The sequence below is a fragment of the Rhinolophus sinicus genome, chromosome 15 (assembly GCF_057876585.1).
Source record: "Rhinolophus sinicus isolate RSI-liver-muscle chromosome 15, RSI-T2T, whole genome shotgun sequence".
In the NCBI taxonomy this organism is placed as follows: Eukaryota; Metazoa; Chordata; class Mammalia; order Chiroptera; family Rhinolophidae; genus Rhinolophus; species Rhinolophus sinicus.
Genome location: NC_142515.1, coordinates 109,417,919 through 109,429,123, shown reverse-complemented (window position 1 = coordinate 109,429,123; position 11,205 = coordinate 109,417,919). Strand labels below are relative to the sequence as shown.

At 38.5% G+C, this 11,205-nt stretch overlaps 1 protein-coding gene across 1 annotated transcript in view; it reads right to left on the bottom strand.

The window, feature by feature from the left end:
* DCHS2 (dachsous cadherin-related 2) overlaps nucleotides 1-11,205 on the bottom strand; it is a 275,852-nt gene that overhangs the window by 6,782 nt on the left and 257,865 nt on the right. The window lies entirely within an intron of this gene.

Genomic DNA, 11,205 nt, shown 5'->3' with positions numbered 1-11,205 from the left:
TGTTTTCAGGATACATACTAATGACTTTCCCAGGAATTGAGCTCTTCAGGGCAGAATTTGTCATTGTTAGTTCACTGAAATATCTGTAAGAACAAAATAGATTGGGGCTCATTCATTCATTCATTTCCATAAATATTTATTGACCACATGTTAAGTGCAAAGTGGTAGAAGGTAGAAAAAACAAAGCTGCCCCACCTCCTACCATTCTAGCATCAGCTTCTAACCTAGTCTTGGGGGCCTTAAAGTTAGAAGGATCTCACTTTACTAAAATTTAACGCAGTATCTATCTAACACAATTTCTCTCTCTCTCTCTCTCTCTCTCTCTCTCTCTCTCTCTCTCTCTCTCTCCTCCCTCCCCCTTAGTGCTTCTCTCAGTGAGGACAAACTAAGAAAAGGAGGTTAGGTGACTGGTAAAATGCAGAAAGTCACCAATGTCAGAAAATTCTGGGTGAAAAGCAATCCATAAATCCAAGAGAGTATCCTGGCAATGAAAATAATGATATAAAGGAAGAGGAGATGGAGCTACTAAACAAAAAATTGAAAGTTGTCTTTAATTTTCTTTGTCCCCTACATCCAACATCTGCTCTGTGCCAAATTTAAGACGATTCCATATGAACATGACCCCTGCAGCTGCCAGTCATGGAGTAGCTACTCTGTACCATGCACTGCCCTAGGCACTTCATGCTCATTATTTCACTTGGTCTATATAACAATCCTGTGCTGTAGCTAGGTATTATTAGCCCACGTTTTTTTTTATAAATTAGCACACCGACTCCTAGAGAGGATAAGTATCTTAGTCACACAGCCAGTAAATAATAGAGCTAGGAGTCAAACCCAGTTTTACATGACTCAAAGCTAAGTTCTCAACCACTGTTCTACATAGCTTCTCATTTAAAAAGCAAAAAGGAAAGTTTGATGGATATACAAGTCTAGGCGATGTGTCTTGAACTTGAAATAGCCACCTCTCCAGGTGGCACTGGCTTCTGGTTTGGTTGGAGGTGGTGGTTGGGGTATTTCATTTTATTGTTGAGTTTGGTATGCGTGAGCTTACCCCTCAGTATAATGTTGACGATATTTTTCACCATTAAATGGCAGTTAAGCATTGGGACAATTAAGTGTTTTATTGTGGTGAGTCTTGACTGCTATCTTAGACACCCTTATGCAACTACCTGAGCTTGGGGAAGACGCAGCCCAGAGACTTTTGTGACTCTGGCCATAGGATGTGCCAGGTAAACTATAAGCAAGCAGGCCCCTGGTTCTGTAAGAATGCTTTTGCTGTGGACTCACAATCCCCAGGCTTTTACCATATAAATATTACTATGTTGTTTGCAAGAATCTTCTAAAAATGAAAGAAAATGTCTTGGACTTGACTTTATAGAACACTGCACGTGCCAAAGCCATTCCAAATCTTACCTCATTGCAAAAAGCCTTTGTGGCTGGTTTTATTTTTCATGTCTTTCCTTTATTTTAGGTCATTATAACACATTTTATAGGTCAGTGTCAAACAGCAAGACTGCAGTGTGGGGACGATTGCTGGAAGTCATGCCAGAACACACAACTGCAATCCACTAAGTTCATAGAAATGCAACATTACGGCTGGGATTTTATGTATGTGGAAATCATGAAAACTCACAAACTCAAATTCTTCCCGCGACCAACAGAGAAAAAGAGAACTGCCCTCTATACTGTATGCGGCCGGCCCTCACGCAGTTAACGACTCCATTTGTGGGGTAGGAGACCCCTGCTAGTTCACATTTCAATAAACTATAAAGTTTTACATGCACACTAAACACCAGAGGGCTTGCAATCCTTTCACTATTATCTAGATCCATTGACTACGCATTTATGTCATCAGAGACCAAAGTGCGAGACAAAATGCTGCTCCTTCAAAAACCTTACAGTTTGATCCACTCAATACCTTCCATGTCCCCAGGAGTACAGCAACACGGAAAATAAAGTTTTCTAGTCCCATTTGGGCTCACTGGATATTCTATTTTATAGCTACGGTTTTCACTTGCATACAATCCTCACTTTTTTTTTTGCTAAGCAGAGCCAGCAGGGACAAAACCATAAAGCAATGGTTTTCAACTTTGGCTACACGTTAGAATCATCTGGAAAGTTTTTAAAAATCTTGATGCTTAGGCTGTATCCAGACCAATTACATCAGAATCTCTGGAGGTGGGACACAGGCATTCATATTTTTCAGCTCTTCCCAGGTGGGTGTGCACCCAGGCTGAGGACCCCGCTGTCATGTGTGCCATTGGTCTTTCTCTCCTCACTTCTGTGCCTCTCCTCTTTATTCTTCACATCCTCCCTCTTCCCAAATTCCCTAAACTCCAAAATGATTTTTTTCCCTCTGCATAAACTGTATAAACAATAACCTGAATTCTTACTGTTTTCCCTAAGGGAAATAGCCTCCTCGGAGGGAAAAAAAAATGTTTCAAATGTAATGTGTGATATCCAGCGCCACAGCAGCCCGTTATCATAGAGCGACTGGGGGATAGATTTTGCATTTCTACTCTATCTCAAAGCACTTCAGTAAAAAAATGGCCTATTTCCAACTATTTCGAGAAAACTATTTCAAAAAACTGCCCCTGTTCAACCGCTATGCACAGGGGCAGCGTTTCTTAATATGTAGGCCTTGGGCCATTTGCCCAAGTCACCTGGACCACAACTCCAGACCACCTGAATGTCTAGGGCACGGCCTGGTAATCTGCATTCTAACCAGCTGCTCAGTAATTTTCACATTTTGGAACTATTGAAGCAACAGGTTGACTCTCCGATAGCTGTGCCATCTCTATAGATGAGCTTATTCAAAAGATTAGAAAATTGAATTTGAAGAAATGTTGAATCCTATGCTAACACAACTAATAGGTGGGAATACATTTTTATAAAGAGTTAAAATACAATAGAAATATATAGCTGTTCCCGAAGCTTTGGGTCTCATTGACATTAATTGTATTTGACTGTGTCTTTTTCAAAGGATAAATAAAGTGCTCTTGGAGGGGATTTGTATCATCAGTTCCCAAGCCCCAAAACTTCATCACACCATCTGTGTTTTTGATACAACCTTGGCCACAACCTTGGCCACTTTCTGACTGGGTGATCTTGGACAAATTACCTAATTCCTCTGATTATCATCATCTGTCAAATGGGGACCCCGAAGCTTCACACTCTATGTGAAAATTTAATGATATGATAATTGTGAAAAGTGCTTTGTAATCTGTGATGCATTACACAAGTGCTGGCTGTCATTAGAGTTCCTGTTGTTTAGGCCAACATCTCCATGTTGCACAAAGCTCACAAAAGTTCTAGTCTTGCCAGGTGCACATCAGTCAGTTTTCTGGCTGGGCTGGGACTCTAGCCCAAGAGGCCCAACTGGATCCAGAGTCCTCTTTCCATTCCATCTCAGCATCTAAATTTGAAAGGCTTGACTCAAATTTGTATCATGCTGAGCAAAGAAGTCAGAACAATGATTTGAATTCCTTATGTAACAGGAAATCTGCATTTTAAGAATTTCAAATCCTTCCTTTGTAAAGAGAAAAGACACTATGTCATGTTAGGTACCTGAAGGTGGTTGTACTAAAGAGAGAGGTGATCGGTGGAGAGCACTGGAAAAATAAAAAGGCCAAATTGTGCTCCAGAAGAGAAGAGGCCAACAGCAGAAGCCAAGATTCAAGGAGGAAAGGTGGAGAGAGCAAGGAGGGTGGAAAGAGAGGAGGGGCAGAAGAAGAAGGAATTAGGAAGACAGAAACTGTCTCATTGAGTGGAATTCTCAGAGGACAAGAAATACTCAAAGAAGATGATTAGGAAATTTTGCTTTCTGAAGATGTGTGATGCAACCTGTTTCTCCTCTCTCCAAGACCCCTTCAGGGAAGAGCTACATTACTTTGAAATGTTTTAGAGTCCAATTTGGGTTTGTTTTTTAGAATGTATGGAGTGTGGCATAAAGAAAGAGTAGAAAACATTAAAATGGTTGCATCTATTTGGGTAAATATTTTATCACCACTTTTCTCTCTGGGGCTTTAAAAATTTGTAGAAGCTAAATAAACCACCGTCAAAAAAGAAAATAAACAATCCACAAATTGTCAGGGTTTGTTTAATGGCTCAAGCCTTGCCTCTAGGTCAGGAGGCCCCTCCCCAGGCGAAACAACCATTACCAGGCTGGACCCCTAGAGCAAATAGCTGCTTGCAATTCCTTTGTCAGTTAAACCTGCACTTCCAGCCTGATGAAGGTGTTCTGAGCCCATCAGTACTCGTTCAAGGTACAGCCTTTCCACTGCTTGCTCCTTCTCACTGCCTTCCTGCCTCACATACAGTCTATATCCTTAACTCTTTTGCATAATACTCCATTTTATAACTCTACTTTGTGCTACCATTTTTATCAGCACTTAATCTCCTCAGTTCCTAATCTTTCGCCTAGCCTCTGGTTTATAATTTATACCATTTTCTCAAACCTGATTCCTAACTCTCTTTCCCAGGACTGGTGTCTGGCTTTCCTTCTTGCCTGAAGTTCTCTCTCCCTTAGTCTCAGCTGTTACTGGGAACACCTCACCCCATCCAGCCTCTCCCATAAGGCCAAGACCTAGACTAGGTAGCAGCTTCTGTTAAGCTTACTCCTGCCCCCACGAAATCACCGTGGAAAAAGTATAAGTGCCTTTGAAAACAAGGCTATTGTATTCCCTATGCATGCTCTAACAGCCCAAGGATGAGATTTGTATTTCTAATGTAGGTATCTACACACACACTGTCAATATCTGATGTAGATGAATCAACAAACAAACATCAGGGAACTTCTTCAGCCACCACACATCACAATGTGTGCGGCTGCATAAACTTAGACCTCTACATTTGGTGTTTATTAATTTTTTTTAAAGACAATTAGGAAACAACACATGTGTCTTATGCTATTTCCATCTGTTGATAAATTTTTAAATTCTTAACCAATTTTACTCAAGCTTAGCAAAGAAGAAGATTGAGGATACATTTTGTATTTTTCAAACCCCATCTGTTTTCCCATCTATTGAAATGTAAAAAAAAAAAAAAAAAAAAAAAAGAGGAGGTGAAACTCCACTTCTACTATACAGGAGGTCACATCATTTTCACCTTTATTTCCAAATTGCCTTCTAAGGGTACAGGCATAGCATGAATTAGCCCCAAATCTAATTGGAGCAAAACTATTTATAGTCTGAATAAAATATTTTTATAGACTTAAGGGGCATAAAAAAACAACAGTAAACAGCTGTATTTTTTGTGAGAAATATGAAATGAGTCTACAGAACTCTATCATTGATGCTCTTTATGACCTTTTAAAATCAGCACATTTTCACCATGAGAGTTGCTAAGTTCTTCCCTTGGATACCCTACCCCATGTGTCAACGCTGCTCCTTTGCTGGAGAACACAAGAGGAAGGGGTACAAAAGAAAGATAATTGCAATAATGTGGGGCTTTATGCTTCAGTTGCCAACTTTCCCACTCCAAATAATACATTGGAATCTCAAGTTATGTATAATTCTTTGTGAATAAAGCCTAGAATTATTTTAAAGGATCATACACAAAGGAAAAGTGATTTGTTTGAGGGGGGAAAAAGCTACTTTTCCTGTTGTTGGAAATATTATCAACCTTTTTTATTTTTAATTTTTCCTCCAGTATAAGATAAAGATAATTTGAAGTGAATTTATTCAACTTAAGGGAGCTTTCTCTGGGGGGCGGGGGAGGAAACTTGTTAACATACCATCATTAACCCCAACATACTGTGGCTAGGCAGGGTTGCCACCCCTCACTCACTTTAAGACACATTCCTTCTGCCATCTAAATGACCTTGACACAAGCTAAGCTTTCTAGAGTTTATTTATAGAAATTCTAAATACATGCAAATACATTATCATGCCAATGAATTAAAGAAGAGACACAGAATTTAGAGCTGCAGGGGAAACGCTCCATGAGGATCACCCTGGAATGGTATAGGGGTTCAAATTCTGTTTCCAATAATTGGCTTCTGGAAGGAGAATGAGTTATGTTTCAAGTAGTTGCAAACCAGGTGAGGAAGGACAGGTCATCTGTGTGGAGGAGGGGCAGGTCAGTGTGTCTTATGGCAGGTTATTATCCCTGTTTGTAATAGAAGTCTGTATGTTTATGTTTAAAAAAAAAGTGGTGTGCCTTTGGGTACAGTGACTGCAGTTGGGCAGACAAAATAGAGAAACAAAGAGAGGCTTCACTTAGACTCAGGGCAAGAGAGAGATTATGAGAGTGGTGTGGTGGAAACATCTGGAGTGGGAAATCCTTTGAGTCTAAGCTCAGCGGGATAGTTGTTGCTTTGGGCAATTTGTTTCCACCCTGTGGGCCTTGACTTAGTCTTCTTTAAACTGGTGCTATTAGCCTAGTGAGTCTCATTGATAAATTTGTGTCTCACAAGGGTCTGGATTAGCAATTCTGAATTTTCTTTACATGTATACTGGCATTGGACAAATAAGTAAATGCATTATAGATAATGAAAGCCAGGTTTCTTACTGTTGAAGAAAGAAATTACAAGTAAGTAAAGGGGTGGTTCTAGAGTGAACCATGTGATGGATTAGATTAGAAGATATTCATATGAACTCAGGTATTTAAAAAAGATGATATGTAGATAGCAGACATGAGTTGATACACATACTTGTATCTGTGCTCTAGGGTCTAGAAGCAGTGACACTCCCGCAGCAATGAATACACCGAGCACTCAGAGAGCTTGGTTTCTAAACACTGTCACCAGTACAAGGAACCAGCATTCCTTGGAGAACTGGTTGATTCCAGGGCTGGGGCAGAAAAACAACAAAATGAGGCTGAAACATTTCGTGGTGTCAGAAAGCAAGGAAGTCTCAAAAGGGCACATGAGCTAATCTGAAAGCAATCCCAACAGCCAAAGAAGGAATAACTTAAGCCATAAAATAATGAATGATAATACTGTATATAATCCAAAGATTAAAACAAATGTCCATGAGCCTCTACCAATATAAATTAATAATTGAATAAATAAATTAAAAAATATCCAGGTCATGCAGGACAAGGAAAGACAGAAGAACTACACAGATTAGAGGAGACTTAAGAGAGATGACAACTAAATGCAATGTAGTATTGTGGGTTGGATCCTGAATCACAATAAGGATAGTCGTGTAAAAAGTGGTGACACCTGAATAAATTCTGTAGTTTCATTAGTAGTATTGTACCAATGTTAATTTCCTAATATTGATAGTTGTGTCATGATTATGTGAAATGTTGACAGAAGATGTTGGCTAAAGTATGCTATCTTTGTAACTCTTCTGTAAGTTTAAAATGATCTCAAAACAAAAAGCTTTTTAAAAAGTTAAAGAAAAAATGAGTGAGAAAAGTGGCATTGTTTTTACATTTTTGAAAATCTATTGAATGAAAATCTAAATGAATGGCTTAATGAAACTCAGTTGGATTCTGGATTTTGCCTTCAATCTGGTGCAATGCTAGGTGCCAGAGAGTGTCTCAAAAACCCCACTGTATACTTTGAGAAAATGAGAGTGAAAAAGGCACCCTTGTTTAGTATTATTACAGAAGTATTTTTGACCTTGTGGATTCTTGACAGGGTTTGCGGATTCCCAGGCCCTGGAACACATTTGCAAACCATTGCCTTTGGGTAACACTCCTGAGTTCTCTTTACCACTTATAGTTATTGGTGAGTTTGAGAGAGAGTATTTGGTTTCTGTTTTCTAGGGGGAGATGCTTGCCTGCAGAAAGCTTCTGTTCTGGGGGTGAATGTTTCATTCAGGAGAATGTTATCAAGACCATTTTGGGCTGCTTGTAAACTATATTGAACAAACAGCTTTAATACTACCAAATCAAACTTTTTTCTCTCTATCCACAGGAGTCCAACTGTATTTTTCAGTTAGTTCAAAACTCCAACTGGAATCAGAAGTGTTATTTTCCCCCTAAGTCGACATTATGAACTTTTGAGGCTCAGTGAATATTCGTAGCCCTTAATGGAAGGCTAAAGGAGACCACAGTGGTCAAATAAATAAGTAGCGAGGAAAAAAAAATCGCCCAGAGTATTCAGGTCCACCAGAGAAATCCTTGGATTCTTTCTCTGAGCGAATTCTAGCTCAAAGAATGGCCTCTTCTTTCTTTGTGTGATATCTGTAATGCTAGACACACGTGAGTTGTGTGATATCTGTAATGCTAGACACACGTAGGTTCAAAAGCATTAATAACAAAATAAATGACTATCATATGTTGTCTCCGGTTATAAATCTTCTCTCTCTCCCAAGACAAAAGCTTGGCTTTTCATTTTTACACTGAAGTTCCAATTCATCTTCCTCTCGAACTAAATTCTGGGGAGAGATGGCTAAGCCATTTCCGTATGTGGCATCCAGTGAGAAACGAAACCCTGGCAACTCAGCCGTTTAGCCCCCTCCAAACTCAGAAGACAGCTGCTACCCACACCGTCAGTAAGCACAACGTGTTCCAAACTCCTGCTTTGCGACTGAATTTTTGAAGTACCTCTAGAACTAAACTTGTACAATCTGTTTCTATTTTACTATAATTCCTCTTTAATTGGTACTCCACTAATCCAGAATTTTACATAATTCAAACACCACTCCTATGATTCCTATTTAAAATTGAAAATTATTTCCTTACTGAAAATGTTGCGGACTCTTAAGAAAATATTCGGTTTTCAAAGCAGTTTTTTATTTTTCAAAATAAGAGTTGAAAGATTAAAGATTCTTTTAGTTTTTCCTTCACTTCCATGTCTAGCAATTCCCTTTTTAATAATGGTCATCGAGGTTTTTAATGTAAGCCTATTGAGAACCATAAATTCTCTACTTTATGCCATTTATAACTATTTGGTACTACTGTATATGTACTTGATAAAAGAAAAAAATCTGATTTAAGAAATATTCTGTAAATGAAATCTTTATAATCTAAACTTGTGGTTTGATGATCCTTTTCTACAAAAGAAAAACATGTATATAAATACTGCTTATAATTACAGAAATATCTTGTTTTATGGTGCCTTACTTTATGCACTACCCAGATTTTGCATTTTTTTTTTTTTTTTACACAAATTGAAGGTCTGTGGAAACCCTGCAACAAACAAGTCTATTAGTGCCATTTTTTCCAATAGGCTCAGATTGTGGTTAGCATCTTTTAGCAAGAAAGTATTTTTTAATTAAGGTATGCACATCTTTTAAAGCATAATGCTACTGCATACTCAACAGACTACAGTATAATGTAAACATAACTTCTATATTTTCTGGGAAACCAAAAAATTCATGTGACTGGCTTTATTGTGATATTCACTTTATTGCAGTGGTCTGGAACCAACACCTGTAATATCTCTGAGGTATCCTGTATTTAATTATAAATAACAATAATTAATGAATAATGGTGCTGACATGTACAACAGATTGGTACATCCAGATTTTGGCGACACAAATAAATGTTACATCCTCATTTCTGAGGCATGGTGTTTCTTATATAGTCACCTGTTTTGAGGTATTTAGGACACTTTTTAATTTTGTGCCAGTTGCAAAAGCTGATATGTTCATATAAGCCATCAGTTTAAAGAGTTTGATGTAAAAAACTATAACTAAAGATTTATCTCCAAAATGAAGATGCTTTCATATGTCTTTTCACACATCTCAAGTTTGTGAGGTCTAAGAATGATTTTGGAAATGATTAGTATCAGGTTACAAAACCACTTGGAACCTGTGTCAATCAGTTATCTTCCTTTTTAATTGTCAAGCTGATTCTGAAAATCATGGAATATATAAGCACACCATACTTTAAGTGATGCATACTGTCTTCTAACCATTTTGTTAGGACTTTTTCAATGTTAAGTTTTTGGTACTAGGAAATACTCTTTCCATTACCAAATCCCTAAGCACAACATTGTTTTATTATCAAAGAGAATACTACCCTCTGAGGCTCTGAATACTCAGCGAGGACAAATGGCTTCACTAAAGGAGACCACTGGCCACGTGTTGGATGATGGCACTTTAATACGCTTGTTTAATTTTTGGTCAAAAACAGACTCAAAGTTAAACAATTTGAGCAAATAATAGGCAATTGAAGTTGACCATTTTAAAACAGGGACAATGAGCGTGAAAAATCAAGATGCATGCATTGTTTCAATTTCATGGACAATGTGAATTAAAAGCAGGCCACTGCCATTCTGCTTTAATTTAAATGAATAAAATGTTTTCATTGTTTCAAAAATCACTTAGTTTACAATAATATTTACGGTATATATTTTCTTGGTTTGTATGACTCTTTGGAAAAGCATCAGCAGGAGTTGTTGGCTATGGAAAAGACATTTCGCTTAGCCATTTACTGGGCTACAGAAGGTGGTGGAAAACATTTCTTCAGATAAATTGCTACTAGCCGTTAAAAATACATAGTGCTTCTCCTTAGACTACATTTATCGGGTATGTTTCTATTCCAAGATGAAATCTGAAAAGTGATTGATGGCAGGGAAACAGGATAAGATCTATTTCACAGATTTGCTATTCAAGTTAGCTTTAGAACAAAATATTTCAAGAGAAGTTTTCAACTTAGATTAGACCAAGAACTGTGACCACAGACCAGTCGATGCCACCCATCCGGCTCCTCCTATCAATTAGTGCGATGAGGCTGTGACATTTTAGCAGGATTAGGAGGCCAGAGAGGATACCTGTTCAGTCGTACCTCTATTCCTACCCACTCTCCACACTCTGCCTGCCTCGCCCCTACCAAAGGCTGAGGGAGCAAATATCTACAATTGAAGTTACTAGTGAGGAAGCCTGACATGGAAAGAGACCTACAGGAAGCTAAGCAAAGTCATGTTCTGCAAACAGGACTGTGCCTGCTTCACTGGAGTCAAGCCCAGAGCTGCCTATACCTCTTTGGCACCACTTCGGGCCGGGTGGAAGCTAACTACGAGCAGTGACATTGGTGACCTTGAGCACAAGGTCCTTGATCATGGTAGGACAAAAAGGGAATTGGGAATATTTTCATGAAAACATAGCCTTGAGGCTTTGTAGAAAGTCAACAAGGCAGCTGACAATATATAGGATATCTGGAGAACACTTTGAAAGAACTTTTGGATGCTTGTGGTAAGAAAAGAAGCCCTTTAGTATAGTGCCAAGTGGGCACTAGACTAATTTGGGGGATCACTGTATACACTATGCTGCACACCTGAAACTAATATAAAATGATAGTGAATGT